The 13,908-nt window shown below is 47.5% G+C and overlaps 1 long non-coding RNA gene across 4 annotated transcripts in view; it reads right to left on the bottom strand.

Annotated features, from left to right (window-relative positions):
- LOC105492400 (uncharacterized) overlaps positions 1–8,592 on the bottom strand; it is a 245,953-nt gene extending 237,361 nt beyond the window's left edge. For 3 of the 4 annotated variants that reach the window (XR_011609639.1, XR_011609641.1, XR_011609642.1), the window contains exons 1-3: positions 8,459–8,592; positions 7,251–7,374; positions 3,623–3,768 (exon numbers count right to left, since the gene is read on the bottom strand). This is a non-coding gene — a long non-coding RNA (uncharacterized lncRNA). Of the gene's footprint in view, positions 1–2,108; positions 2,197–3,622; positions 3,769–7,250; positions 7,375–8,458 lie in introns of all 4 variants that reach the window. The other variant, XR_011609640.1, reaches the window with a different exon arrangement.
- Between the last annotated feature and the right edge of the window lie 5,316 nt (positions 8,593–13,908).

Here is a 13,908-nt window from a genome sequence, read left to right as displayed (position 1 = left end):
ATAGAATTTCTCCAAGAGTATTGTTAGGATTATCTTACCTTAGAAGGGAAGGTGAGAATCATGAGAAAGCTGAAAATGTTAAGATTGGATTTATTGTTTTGCAGAAAGGGAGTAGCTGAAACCCCCTAGTAATGAGCAGAAGCTTTGTTTTCGGTTCTGTGATATTAACCTTTATTTCACCAAGATAAAGCCCACAAAACTAGAACCCCTCACTCGCATTACAACTACATGGGGGTAGGGGGTCCATGAGGAGCAGACCCCCTATGTGACCACAGGAGCAGTGGCAGGACAGAGGACCTGCCAGGGTCGCCGACAGGGACATCTTGGCCCAGACATCATGGACAGGGTCCCCCTTGGCTCACCCGACCAGGTAGAGGCAGGTAACACTGTGGGGCCAGCAACGCTCACCACCTCACTCCGGGACAAAGACATCCTGCCCGAGCGAGGAAGCTGGAGATGAGGATGAGTGCCAGGTGCCTTCTTTGCCCCCGTACCCCTAACAAATAAGTTTCTAATGCAAAGACCCAGGCCTTAGAAGTGCTCACAGTGATCAGCACGTGGGGAAGTGTGGGAAGGACTGGGTTAGGACACACCCCGACGCACACCTAAGGCAACACTGAAAGAGCTCTCCTTCCCATCCCTGAGGCCACAACTGGGGCTCCTGCTGACGGGGGCACCCACAGCATCTAAAAGGAAACCGCTGCTGCCCTCTGCTCAGCAAAATGACCCCATCTTCCCTCCAGGAGAAAGGTCTCTGGAGAGGCCCTCCCAGGACCCTGCCCTTGCTGCACTCAGCTCCCTGTTGTTTGGATTTCTGCTTCCAAATTGCTGGTCTCCAACTCCTGACCTCAGTGATCCGCCCACCTCAGCCTCCCAAAGTGCTGAGATTACAGGCATGAGCCACCATGCCTGGACTTAAACTTTCTAATTATGAAAATAACACACATAGAAAAGTGCATAAAACATATATTTATAATTCACCCAATAATAGTAAAAGTCATGCCCACCCACACCCAGGTGAAGACCTAGAGCCTGCCAGAAGCCAAGGTTCTCTCCCTAACCCCTGCCTCAACACCCATGGTGCCCACCATCTTGACTTTTACCACAGTCAATTCCTTGCTGTGTTTCATTTGTTCACCTGCATATGCATCCCTACATGACCTACGGTATTCATAATATCTGTAAATTTTTTTTCTTTTTTTTTTTTTTCTGAGATGGAGTCTCACTCTCTCGCCCAGGCTGGAGTGCAATGGCGCGATCTCAGCTCATTACCGCCTCCGCCTCCTGGGTTCAAGTGATTCTCCTGCCTCAGCTGGGACTATAGGCGTGCGCCACTATGCCCAGCTAATTTTTGTATTTTTAGTAGAGATAGGGTTTCACCTTGTTGGCCAGGATGGCCTCGATCTCTTGACCTCATGATCCACCCACCTCAGCCTCCCAAAGTGCTGGGATTACAGGCGTGAACCACCGCATAAAATCCTAAGTCCCCTGCCAACTGAATAGACCCCGCTCTTGGGCAAAAAGACCCCAGAAAAACCTTAAAAACTGAGTTCTCAGCCATGATGGGATGGGAGGTCAGACATGCCTCATTATCCCCCCTCCCTTTTGCTTGCAGTATACACACAACAACTGACCAGCATTCATGTTAAAATAGAGGCTGTAAGACTGACAGAAGGCTCTGTGGCAATAAGATGCCACATTATAAACAGGACCCAAGGCCAAGTCAGGCAAGGGTTAAGTCCCACATCCCTATGCTTTAAAGAATAAACTATTTTCTAACTGCCATAAGGTTCTTCCTTTTCTCTAGCAACAAAACAAGCACTGGCCATAAGATAAACACTATTAAAGCAATATTTGTAACTCACCACTAGACAATGACTAACTGAGCCTGCTGTTTCATCAGCCACAACTACAGCTTTGATTGGATAAGAAATAGATTTCAGTAACTTTCCCCAGATAAGAAGACCAACCACCACAGACTGGTTCTGGCCGGTTTACAGAGGCTGCCTTCAGGTCCTGAAAAGATCTTTTCACATATAGGGCCTAATTGTAATACATTTAAATGCTAAGTCTCCTCCCCAGGGTGGAATAGGTCATAGGTTACATACCTATGGTTCAATACGCATGCATCAGGATGGTCTTCATGATTATTCATAGCTCCTCCTGTAAGCTGTTGAATATGTATGTTCAGCCAACCTGTTGGGCACAAAGCTCCTATCTCAGCCCCTTCTCTTTGAAAATACCTGTGGGCTTTGCCAGACGCTATGCTTCCCAGCCTGAGGAATGGCCCCCTTACAGACTCTAACCCTTATAAGAAATAAAGGCTTCTCTCTACATTTATAGATTCATGATTTTTTTAGTTAACACATTTAAACTCTATTGAATATGAAGTATGTAATAATCTTACACACAGATAATGAAAAATGATGCAGTTAAACGAAAAAACACTTTCTTGATTAGAATTTTCATTTTATGCTTATTAAAAAGAAAATTTATGATGTGTGTGCACACAGCTTTTATTATACATTATGCTTGTGCGTGCATTAAAAAAGAAAAATTAAGCAAAATATTCTGGTTCAGGTAGTCTTAAAACCTCTTCCTAATTGGGCTCCACATTCTCCGCATCACTTTTGACCCAGATTGTCTGTGTCTGTGTCTCCCCTTGCTGTATCATTCTCTATGCAAAAAGAGTGCTGGCCATTGAGAATTTCTTAGCATAGTGCATCTCCACTCTTTCTGGGCTTTCTTACAGATGGCTGGCACTCTTAGCATCATAATTACCACAAAAGTCAAGACCATTTGACCTCATTAGCCAATAGGTGGCATCATCTTCAAACTTCCAGAGCCTCATCATAGCTCATACAGAGGAGCTGCTGGTGCCACTGCTGAGTGTCTGGCTGAGTCCAGCTGCACAGCTGGCCTTTTTGGCAGTTTGAGCTGCTTAAGAATTTTCAATCTGTTTTCGTGTATGTGTGAGGCATCAGCTTGGGTTAGTAAGTTACAAGCGATAAGTATGCTTTTTAATAAGCATAAAATGAAAATTCTAATCAAAAAGTGTCAGTTTAATTGCATCATTTTTCCTTATTGGTAAGTAAGATAATGGCACACTTCACAATCAATAAGGTTTTAAATGTTACGGATACAGTATGTTGTTTAGGGACGCATACGCAATATTTAGGAGTGCACTGTGCTACGGATCATGAAGGTCAAGATAGCAGGTTGGCAGGGTGCGGTGGCTCATGCCTGTAATCCCAGCACTTTGGGAAGCCAAAGTGGGCAGATCACGAGGTCAGGAGATCAAGACCATCCTGGCTAACATGGTGAAACCCTGTCTCCATTAAAAATACAAAAAACTTAGTCGGGCGTGGTGGCAGGCGCCTGTAGTCCCAGCTACTCGGGAGGCGGAGGCAGGAGAATGGCGTGAACCCAGGAGGCGGAGCTTGCAGTGAGCCGAGATCACGCCACTGCGCTCCAGCCTGGGTGACAGAGCGAGACTCTGTCTCAAAAAAAAAAAAAAAGATAGCAAGTGCCTTTGGAGGTGTGGCAGGGGTGGGAGAAACAGACCCCTGGGCTTCTGTCTAGGTCTTTATCTGGGTGTGGCTGGGCATTCACTTTCACTTACACCATGAGTTATGAGTCAGGCATTCAGGCAGGGCTCAGCTAGGCAGTTCTCCGGCTCCCAGTGGTATCGACTGAGGTGACTGAGCAGTAATCAGTTGATGGACGGACTGGAGGTTAGATGGGCTCAGGGGTCCCAGAGAGAATGTCCTAGCAACAAACAGGTCAAGAGATTTCACCTGAGTTTTTAACCTTGGTTTCTTCTAAAAGTTCTGTTCTTTTTTCAATACTACTATATAACTTTATACACTTTCCTATTCCCCGCAAATATTTTCAAGCTTGTCTTGATTAAACATAGTAAGATTTGTTTTATATTCTACATCTGATCATTTCAACGTCTAAGTCTTTGAGAATCCATTGTTAATTTTTTGGGAGGTGGGCTGGTGCTGCTGATTTTCATTCATGGTATCTTATTTCATTTTGACCATCTTTGACTATGTGCAGTTATTGTACTTGGGAAGTTATTAAGAATCTTTGAAGGCCTAGATGAAGGTATCATCCTTCAGAGTAAACTGGAAATGCCTCTTAAGGACACCATTTCATGTCCCCACAACTTCCACCTAACCCATAATATAATCACTTTCTGCTCTCCTCTCCCTGAAGTCTGGTTCTCTTGTGAGGCCACGTTAATGGGAGCCTTCTCCTTTACCTTGAACACCTTGGGGTCAACAGATAGAGTTGGCTGTGTCCTCACTTGTCATAAAAAAATACAGCCATTTTTTACATTCCTCATTAAAAAAATACTTGTTCCATCTTTATTCATAGCATTCAGCTAAGTAACACCCTACACCTCAGAGATTTCATCTCCCGAGCTATATTGGTACAAGATTTTTGCACCTGGTTCACAATGTTCCTTTGCATCCAATTTCTGTCATCACTCAGAATGACATCAACATGTATTATTACATCCACTTTAAATTCAACGTGACCACAAATGAGTCCTGCAAAACCTGCACCCCGTCTTCGTGTATTTCCAGTAACAGTGAAATTGCAAATGTCTCAGCTAGTCATCCAATCACCCAATCCAGAGGCCCAGACGCTTTCCTAGACAACTCTGCCTTCCAATAAGCACCAAGTGCTTCCTTAATGTTTTTCCATCTACCCCTGTTCCTGTCCCCACTGCCCCTGCCTATGTTCAGCCTCCCCGAGCCCCAGGCTTGGATGCTGATAAATGACTCAAGTGGCACCTATGAAACAGCTAATGGAGCTCCCCACATCCTCCCACCAGGGCCTCCACAGAGCCGGTATGAACTACAGAAATGGGCAGTTACTTTCCCCATGATGCTGTCATTCCCATTAGTATTAGAAAGCCTCTGTTTTTTAATTTGTCCCACAGCATGACAGACCCCAAACACACATTTACTACGGTATAGATATACACATTAAGACCAGTGGTGACTGTAACAGCTCATGTAAAAGCTGAGTTCCATGGCTTGGGCTGACTTTCTGTGTGGGGGGATGCAAGCCTGTAGAATCCCATGAGAACTGACTTCTGCATTGGGTGCTTTTCTGTCTCCTCCTGTGTCTCTCACATAAGACCCATCAATGAATGCTATTAAGTTAACATGGGAACGAGACTATATGATGAATCAGATGGAGGCCACACGTCTTCATTGAGGGCTGCGAGGTGGTTGTGCTGCTGTCCAGTCAGGATCTGGCAACAGAGTCACTGGGCTCAAAGTTCACACCTTCCTTGAATCGCACTAGGGTCAGACAGTAACGCTTACAGAGCACTGACAAGCGCTGTGTCATAGGAACTTAAAAAGCAGCAGCAACAGGCCAGGTGTGGTGGCTCACACCTGCAATCCCAGCACTTTGGGAGGCCGAGGTGGGTGGATCACTTGAGGTCAGGAGTTCAAGACCAGCCTGGCCAACATGGTATCATCCTAGATGATAGAATTCAGGCAGGGCTCAGCTAGGCAGTTTAGTAGAAACCCTATCTCTAGTAAAAATACAAAAATTAGCCAGGTGTGATGGTGCACACCTGTAATCCTAGCTACTCAGGAGGCTGAGGCAGGAGAATCGCTTGAACCCGGGAGGTAGAGGTTGCAGTGAGTTGAGATCACGCCACTGTAGTCCAGCCTGGGCAACAGTGAGACTCTGTCTCAGAAAAATAAAAATAAAAATAAATAAAAGCAGCAGCAACGGCATAAGGCCCACATAATTACATCCCTGAGCCAAGGCCTGCACCTTCCCAAGCAGAGACCCAATGTTGGAATGACTTCTAAACAGACTGGCATCCCTGGAGCAACAGAATCCAGTGGCACATAAAAGTCAACCAAAGGCTAGTGTTTGAGGAAGCACACCTACCACTAACAGCACCCTTATTCTCCTCACAGAAAAGGGAGAAGAGATGACCAGCTAGGAACTGACTCCAAGTACAGGCAGGAAAATCAATGGCTACTTAAGGATCCGAAGGCTTCTTTAGCTTCTCCTAGCTATTGCAAAAATGCACCTAGCAATGCTTCATGCAGCACCAGGAGTGGCTTCCCTCTCAGAAGAGGCAGGGACCCGTTGCCTGCAATGCACACCAACCTCAACAGGGTGGAGCTGTTTCTCTGCAGTGACAAAGTTACTGCTTCATGGAGCTGTTGCTTCATTTGTAAAACAGGTGGCTTTGGCGACGGAACTATTTTCCATCCATCAGCCACTAACAAATATTCCAAATACTTGACCTCGGTCTAACGATGTTGCAAATTATCTAAAGGAGCTTTATGCCCTTGAGAGGTTAGAATTTTGGTAAAGCTAATGTATCTTATTTTTGTTTTGGGGACAGGATCTCACTCTGTCACCCAGACTAGAGTGCAGTGGTGCGAGCTCGGCTCACTGCAACCTCCACCTCCCAGGCTCAAGAGATCCTCCCACCTCAGCCTCTCAAGTAGCTGGGACTACAGGCACCCACCATCAGGCCTGGCTAATTTTTATGTTTTTGTAGAGACAGGGTTTCACCATGTTGCCCAACCTGGTCTCGAACTCTAAGCTCAAGCAATCTGCCCACCTCAGCCTCCCAAAGTGCTAGTTTTGCAGGCGTGAGCCACCACGTCCAGCCTAATGTGTCTTGTTTACAAGCACATGAGGTGTTACTTACCAATAAATCATACATATATATCCGTATACAGACTCCTAAGACGGGGGAAGTTTCTTTAAGTTCTTTTGCAAATGCCTAGAGATTATGGTAGGCAAATCTCTGAATCCCTGGGGCATGCATTGCCACTAATATGAAAAGCCTTCATAGGTAAACACAAAGAGATACCTTGGTTCCTCTGCTAAAGGTATAGAAAAGAAAGCTCAACATAAGTTTATTACTAAAATTAGGTTACATAATAGGAGGTTAACGTAGTAGCAGGGTTGAGTACTACAACTGTCAGACACACCAAAAATATATTTCTATCAGATCTTGTAAAAATCTGTAAGCAAGCTAACCTTGTCACTTTTCCTTCCTTTTTCATAAGTAATATACAGAGAGTATTACAAGGCAAATGTCATTTCTTTATGATTCTGTTTCTAGTTCTCTAATTATAGGTTCTATTCCCTGTATATTTGAGCTAGGGAGAGGATATAGCTTTACATATGACCATGATTTCTCTTTGGTGTAAGCTACGACAGTAGGGTCGATCAAATGATGGACTTACTGAGTCAAAGTGTTGAAGAAAGACTTCAGCAAACAGGGCCTCTTGTCTGACCGAAGATGGCTACACATCCTCCAATTTGCCCAGTGGAAAGTCTCACTCAAGGTGTCCCATCCTTGTCACCAAACTTGTGGGGGCAGAGAAGAAACCAACAGCCAAAGGAACATGCCAATTCAAAATAGAGAATGATTGGACAATTTTATTATTTAGAAAAACCTTGAATGCACTCAGGTAGCCAGCAAGTGTCTACACAGTTATGGCAGATTTTTTTTTAGCTCTGTTGTTACAGAATTAAAGCTACAGTTACTATCCCTTATTCCATTTTTAGTAAACAGCCAGAGGCTATTCAATTTGCATCAGTAGTTATGTTGAGTTTACCCTGATGGCCTGATTTTTATAATTCTTTATCAGGCTTACCCTGATGTTCTGTTGTTATCATTCCTTACCACTACCTCCTGTAACCGCCCAAAAGTGCACCCGCACACACGAGGCCATGTTCAGTTTCCCACACTCCACATCAACAACTGGCACCAGAACCTGCCCAGTTGCTCAAGCCAAAATCTCAGGAGTCATCCAGGTTTTCTCTCTTGCCACCCTGCGGCCCCACATCCAATCCATGAGCAAGAGCGAGCCGGGAGCCGGAAAGGCAAGACTCTATGAGTTCTTCACTCCGCCTGCACCTGTCTGAGCCACCATTCCATTCCCTCTCCCACCTGCAGCCTGGTGATGTCTCCCTTCCCCCTGTGCCTTCCCTCTTTCCAGCTCAATCTTTCTTTCCCTGGGTTGTCAATTGTGTAATAAAGATTATAAAATCACTCTATCCCAATAAATATAGCTTCTATCAGTCTTATTGACTGAGGCACTGCAGAATTCTCGGTTTGGAAGGGGATTTTGCTGCTTAAAACGTTTCAAAATCACGGCCAGAGGGAACCAGCAGCCCTTTTGTGGAGAGCAGAGCCAGCTCCTCTTGCACGTGAATAAAGAACCATAAATGAGACACAGCACATTTGGGCAGTCTTTTACAGTAGGCTTTAAAAATCATTTAAAATACGTTTGTTTAAAAAAAAAGTAATTCAAATCAAGCATTTGCAACATACCTAAGAGACCTCTACGGAGACTTGGCATCTACAAGACCCAGTTTGGCAACTGCCAGCCCCAGGGAATAAGTGAAGTTTCTCGGCACAAGTCACACAAGGTCCTCGCCAACCCACCTCTGCCTGCTCCCCAGGGCTCTCCTCCACCCCAGCCCTCTCTCTCCGTAAGGGCAGCGAGAGGCTCCAGAACTGCCCGCCCCAAATCCTTTCCTCGTTTTCGGTAACAGCGAGAGTCCAAGAGATGCGGTCACGTGAGGCCGTCCCGCCAATCTGGTGTGAGCAGAGGCCCCCATTCGCCCCGGAGTGGAGCCCGGCGGGAGCGGAGCCGGGCGGGGGCGGGGGCGGGGCCGGGCCGGGCAGGGAGCGGAAGGAGCTGGGGCGAGGACAGAACCGCGTGAGGAGAGGGCCGGGGAGGGCGAGACCTGGGAGGGAGTGGAGGGGGCGGGGGCAGGGTGAAGCTGGGCGGGGAGGGGGCGGGGACAGGGTGAAGCTGGGCGGGGAGGGGGCGGGGAGGGGGCGGGGAGGGGGCGGGGACAGTGCCAGGCGGGGACCGGGGCTGCGCGGGGACTGGGGCTGCGCGGGGACTGGGGCTGCGCGGGGGCGGGGGCGGATGTTTCCACATCCTGGGCTGCAGGGTGAGGAAAACCCATCCCGGAGGAAGCCGGCCGTTAGGCTGGCTGCAGGCATTCTGCATGATGAACACAACAGTTCTCAGAAAAGTAATGATGTCATAGCAGAGCACCAAGAGGGGGTGGTCGGTGACCATGTATGCTTGATACATTCTGGATTAAGCAAAGTTAGGCCGGCTTCTTTTTCACTAGACGTCTTGGGTTATTTCCGCCGAGGCTGCAGCCGGAGCACCTCCCACTCCTTCTCCACAGGGGTTATTTCTGAAGACCCCTTCTTGGAGGAGCTCTGCGAGGGCCCTGTGGCCGCGCACCTGCTGCCCTGGCCTCCTGGCCAGCAGCTCCGCGAGGCTCTAGTGTGTATGGCCTGGGCTGCCCCCCGGTACTGTTACCGCAGGCCTTGGGACCCGTGCCCGCCGCGAGGCTCCGGAGGTAGCCCTGGCCTCCGGCTCTTCTCACATAGCCCGGGCGTCCAGCCCAGAGCGGGGCACTAGTGCCTTCCCTGTTCCCTGAACGCTGAAAGTTGTTGAATGGATATGGACATTGATTGGAATCATGGGGAAAACACTCAGCGATGGTCAGTATGTTCTGTTTGGGAAATACTGAAACGGGCAACACAAGATAGAAATAACTACATCGGGAACAGCGCAACTTTATAAGGCCCGCCCTGAAGGAGGCAGCATGTGTGTGGGAGCGCCCGGGGCTGCCCAGAAGAGCTGGACCGCCCAAGGGAGGCGCTGCCCAGAGCAGGAGCCCTGAGCGCCCGGAAACGGGATAGCGTTATCTTTAAAGTAGGCGTGGGAAATACCTTGCTTCTCTGTAGTTTTGTGGGTGTATACACAGATACTCCTTGACTTACCATGGGGGTTACATCCCAGTAAACCCATCCTAATTTGAAAATACCATAGTCAAAGATGCATTTAATACACTTATCCTACTGAACATCATAGCTTAGTGTAGCCTGCTTTTAACGTGCTCAGAACACTTACAGTTGGGCGAAATCCTAATTTATAGTTAAATGTTGAATATCTCATGTCATTTATTGGATACTGTGCTGAGAGTGAAAAAGAGAATGGTTGTATGGGTACTCGAAGTAAGAGTTTGTGTAGAATGTGTATCACTATCAGTGGTTACGTCACTGCACTCTAGCCTAGGAGACAGAGCAACACACCGTCTCAGGAAAAAAAAAAAAATCTGCTCTCCCTGCAAATCCCCTGTGCTGGTGATGAGGGAGGCATGTGCAGCTTGTGAAAACACAGGGTTTCTGATTTTCCACTCCTCAGGTACAGGGTGGGTGGCCCTGGGACTCCTGGTGAAGCCCTCTCCTGGCAGGGTTATATCCTGCCCTCAGGCTGGTGGACAGGGCACACTCCACCATCAGGCCGGTGGACAGGGTGGTCCCCAGCCTCAGGTTGGTGGATGGGGGCAGACCCCCACCATTAGGCAGTGGACATGTGGGAAAGCAGAAGACAGAGGAAGGAAAGGCACTGAACATGTCCACCAGGGTATTACCCAGGCTAGCACGTTTGCAAGGTAAGTTTGTCCATCTCTGTCAGGAAGGGTCTTCAGCCCCTGGAGAAGTAAGGTGCCTAAGCTCGCACAGCTGATAAGTGGCAGTTCTTGCAGATGAGTCTGAGCTAGGTGCTCATGCCTCAGTGCTCATTTTTCCAGGCTCTGCACCACCAAGACCTTACTCAGGCGTGTCCAGGCCAGCATTTCCCAAGGGCATCTAGAGATCCCTGTTGTTGATGTTCATTTCCCCCACTAGTGTCTAAGCCATATGAAATTCGTATCATTGCTCAAATCCAGCTCTCTCACCTACTGCCTGTGTGACTGTGGGGACACCCCATAGCCTCTCCAAGCCTCTTTTCTTATCTATAAAATGAGGTGGTAATAATAACAGTGACCTCAGCTGGGCGCGGTGGCTCACGCCTGTAATCCCAGCACTTTGGGAAGCCAAGGAGGGTGGATCACCTGAGGTCAGGAGTTTGAGACCAGCCTGGCGATATGGTGAAACCCCTTCTCTGCTAAAAATACAAAAAATTAGTCGGGCGTGGTGGCAGGCATCTGTAATCCCAGCTACCCCAGAGGCTGAGGCAGGAAAATCACTTCAACCCGGGAGGCAGAGGTTGCAGTGAGCCAAGGTCGTGCCACTGCACTCCAGCCTGGGTAACAAGAGCAAAACTGCGTGTCAAAAATAAATAAATAAATAAATAAATAAATAAATAAATAACAATGACCTCACAAGGCTGTGAACATTAAATATCTGCATCCACGTAAAGCACTTAAAAAACTGTCAATCCCATAATAAGTACTCAATAAATATAAGCTGTTAATATTGTTATCTGAAAATTCTGCCTCTAATCTGAGTTCTTAATTGGGTTTACTTTTAAAGGGATCAAATGTAGTTCTCCTTGAGCACTTTATGTACAAAGAATGCAGAATGAAAGGGACCAGAGAACACGTGGTCAAACCTTTTCCTCTGGAGGACAGAAGGGCTTGACTGAGGCCACACCCTCTGGGTTCCCAGGGCCCTGCAAGCCTTATTGCCCAGGGTGTCCCTTCCCTGAGAAGGACACAGGCATCTCCCTTAGCAGTATGTTGAATTTACTACTTTTATTGTTTTACTTGGTTTGTTTAAGGTTTATATCTTTTCTTACTCCAGACAAAAGTTGCTTGAGAAGGCAGAAAAGAGATGGAGAAAGTTGGGGCCAACCAGTCCCAGCTTCTGCCGGTTCAGGCCCAGGCAGACAGTTGTTGGCCTGCATAGGGAAGCCAGCAGCAAGAAGTAAGAGAAGCATGAGGGCTTCAGGGTTTGGTAGACCTAGGCACAGACCCTCCAGCGCTTGTGAGCTATGTGACTGTGGCACCATCCAGAGGCTGCCTGGGGTTTTACTCCCCAGGGTTCCTCATACCCTCTGGCCTGGCTCTTAGCCCCACAACTGAGGAAAGCATTGTCACAGGTACCAGGAGTTAAATTCTTGGCTTTTACATTTTGGAAGTTTAAGCTCAGGGAAGGAACAAGAGATTTGGAAGAATATGAGAAAGACTAGAGCAAATTCTCTCTTCTCTCTCTGCGATAGAAATTATTTCCTAAACTGAGGAAAGAGAGGAAACCAGAAGGAAAAAAGAAGAGAAAATTTAAGCAGTAAGAAAATGTAATTAAAAAATATATACCATTTATTAGAGATAAAACATATAAGTGTTGACAAAGAAGAGTCAAGCTCTGTAAAATATTCTAAGAGATTTATTCTGAGCCAAATATGTGTGACCAATGACCTGTGACACAGCCCTCAGGAGATCTGAGAACATGTGCCTGAAGTGGTTGAACTACATCTTGGGTTTTTTGCTTGTTTGTTTGTTTTTGTTTGTTTGTTTGTTTGTTTTGAGACGGAGTCTCTCTCTGTTGCCCAGACTGGAGTGCAGTGGCACCATCTCGGCTCACTGCAAGCTCTGCCTCCTGGGTTCACGCCATTTTCCTGCCTCAGCCTCCCGAGTAGCTGGGAGTACAGGCACCCGCCACCGCGCCCGGCTAATTTTTTTGTATTTGTAGTAGAGACGGGGTTTCACTGTGTTCGCCAGGATGGTCTCAATCTCCTGACCTCGTGATCCGTCCGCCTTGGCCTCCCAAAGTGCTGGGATTACAGGCGTGAGCCACTGCCTACATCTTGGTTTTATACAATTTAGAGAGACATAAGACATCAATCAGTACATGTAAGATGTACACTGTTCAGTCCACAAATGTGGAACAACTCAAAGCAAGGGCTTTTGCATCATAAGTGGATTCTAAGGTTTTCTGATTGGCAATTGGTTATTATCTAAAGCCCTGGAATCAATAGAAAGGAATGTCTGTCTTGTGGTAAAGGGTTGTGGAGACGAAAGTTTTATCATGCAGACGAAGCCACCAGGTAGGAGGCTTCAGAGAGAATAGACTGTAACTGTTTCTTATCTAATGTTAAAAGTCTGACTGGGCATGGTGGCTCATCACCATACCTACAGTAGGGAGGAGAATGGCAAGAGCACAGGCTGAACACAGCCCCAGGAAATGCTCGTGGGAACAGGGCCAGCCCAAGGAGGAGGTTATCCTAAGAGCAGTGGGTGGTCCAGGGAAGGATTTTCAGGAAGGTGGTGATTGGTCAAATGTTTAAAGATGCTGGGCATGGAAGGCCCACTGTCATCATCAGTAGTAGAAGCAGGCAGGTGTCTGGGACCATGCACAGACAGACATGGGTATCTGAATGCCCCCTTGGCACCAGGAGATCTGTGGATGAGACCAGCAGGCAGCCAGACCCTAGCTAAGCATGCAAAGGCACAGCCCCAGCCCACCCAAGAGGAAGCCCTGGGAGGAGGCCATGGCTCCTCCCCTCCACCTGGACAGAGTGGGTGTGGCTCTGCTACTGTTCTGTTGACAAGTGCCTCTCAAATTTGAAAGGGCAGAGGTTGGAGAAATAAATTATACAGAATGTCACAATGTACTCCCAGATTGGAAGCATTCAGAGGTTGCTAATCATAATAAGTTAATGTAAAAAAAAATGTCAGTGGGGTCCCACAGCCTGCTTCAAACACAACCTTGTCCTCAGTGTGGGTGCCTGAGTTCTCCTGTGACTGTGACATCCAAGTGATGTTTAGCAATAATATGCAATGTAAGATTTTGTTTATGCAGAGGGACTTTTGTTTCAGAGGCCTCAATACCCCCTTGACCCCACAGCAGGGCCCATGGGGCTCCATTCACATAGGGTGAAGCCAGCATCCTGTGGGCACAACCAGCAAAATGCACTCAGACCTGTGGACAACTTGCCTCCTGATTCCCAGAGACAATTCCAGGAGACCTGGCAGCCCTCCAGGCATGGTTGGTGATGGTGTGCAAGAAGCTTCTGAGCCCAGGAGGAGAGATAGAGGGGAGTGTGGCCAATCTGGTCCCACACCCAGCTTCAGTGATCA

Source organism: Macaca nemestrina, chromosome 11 (genome assembly GCF_043159975.1).
Source record: "Macaca nemestrina isolate mMacNem1 chromosome 11, mMacNem.hap1, whole genome shotgun sequence".
NCBI lineage: Eukaryota > Metazoa > Chordata > Mammalia > Primates > Cercopithecidae > Macaca > Macaca nemestrina.
This window is presented reverse-complemented; position numbering and strand designations above follow the sequence as displayed.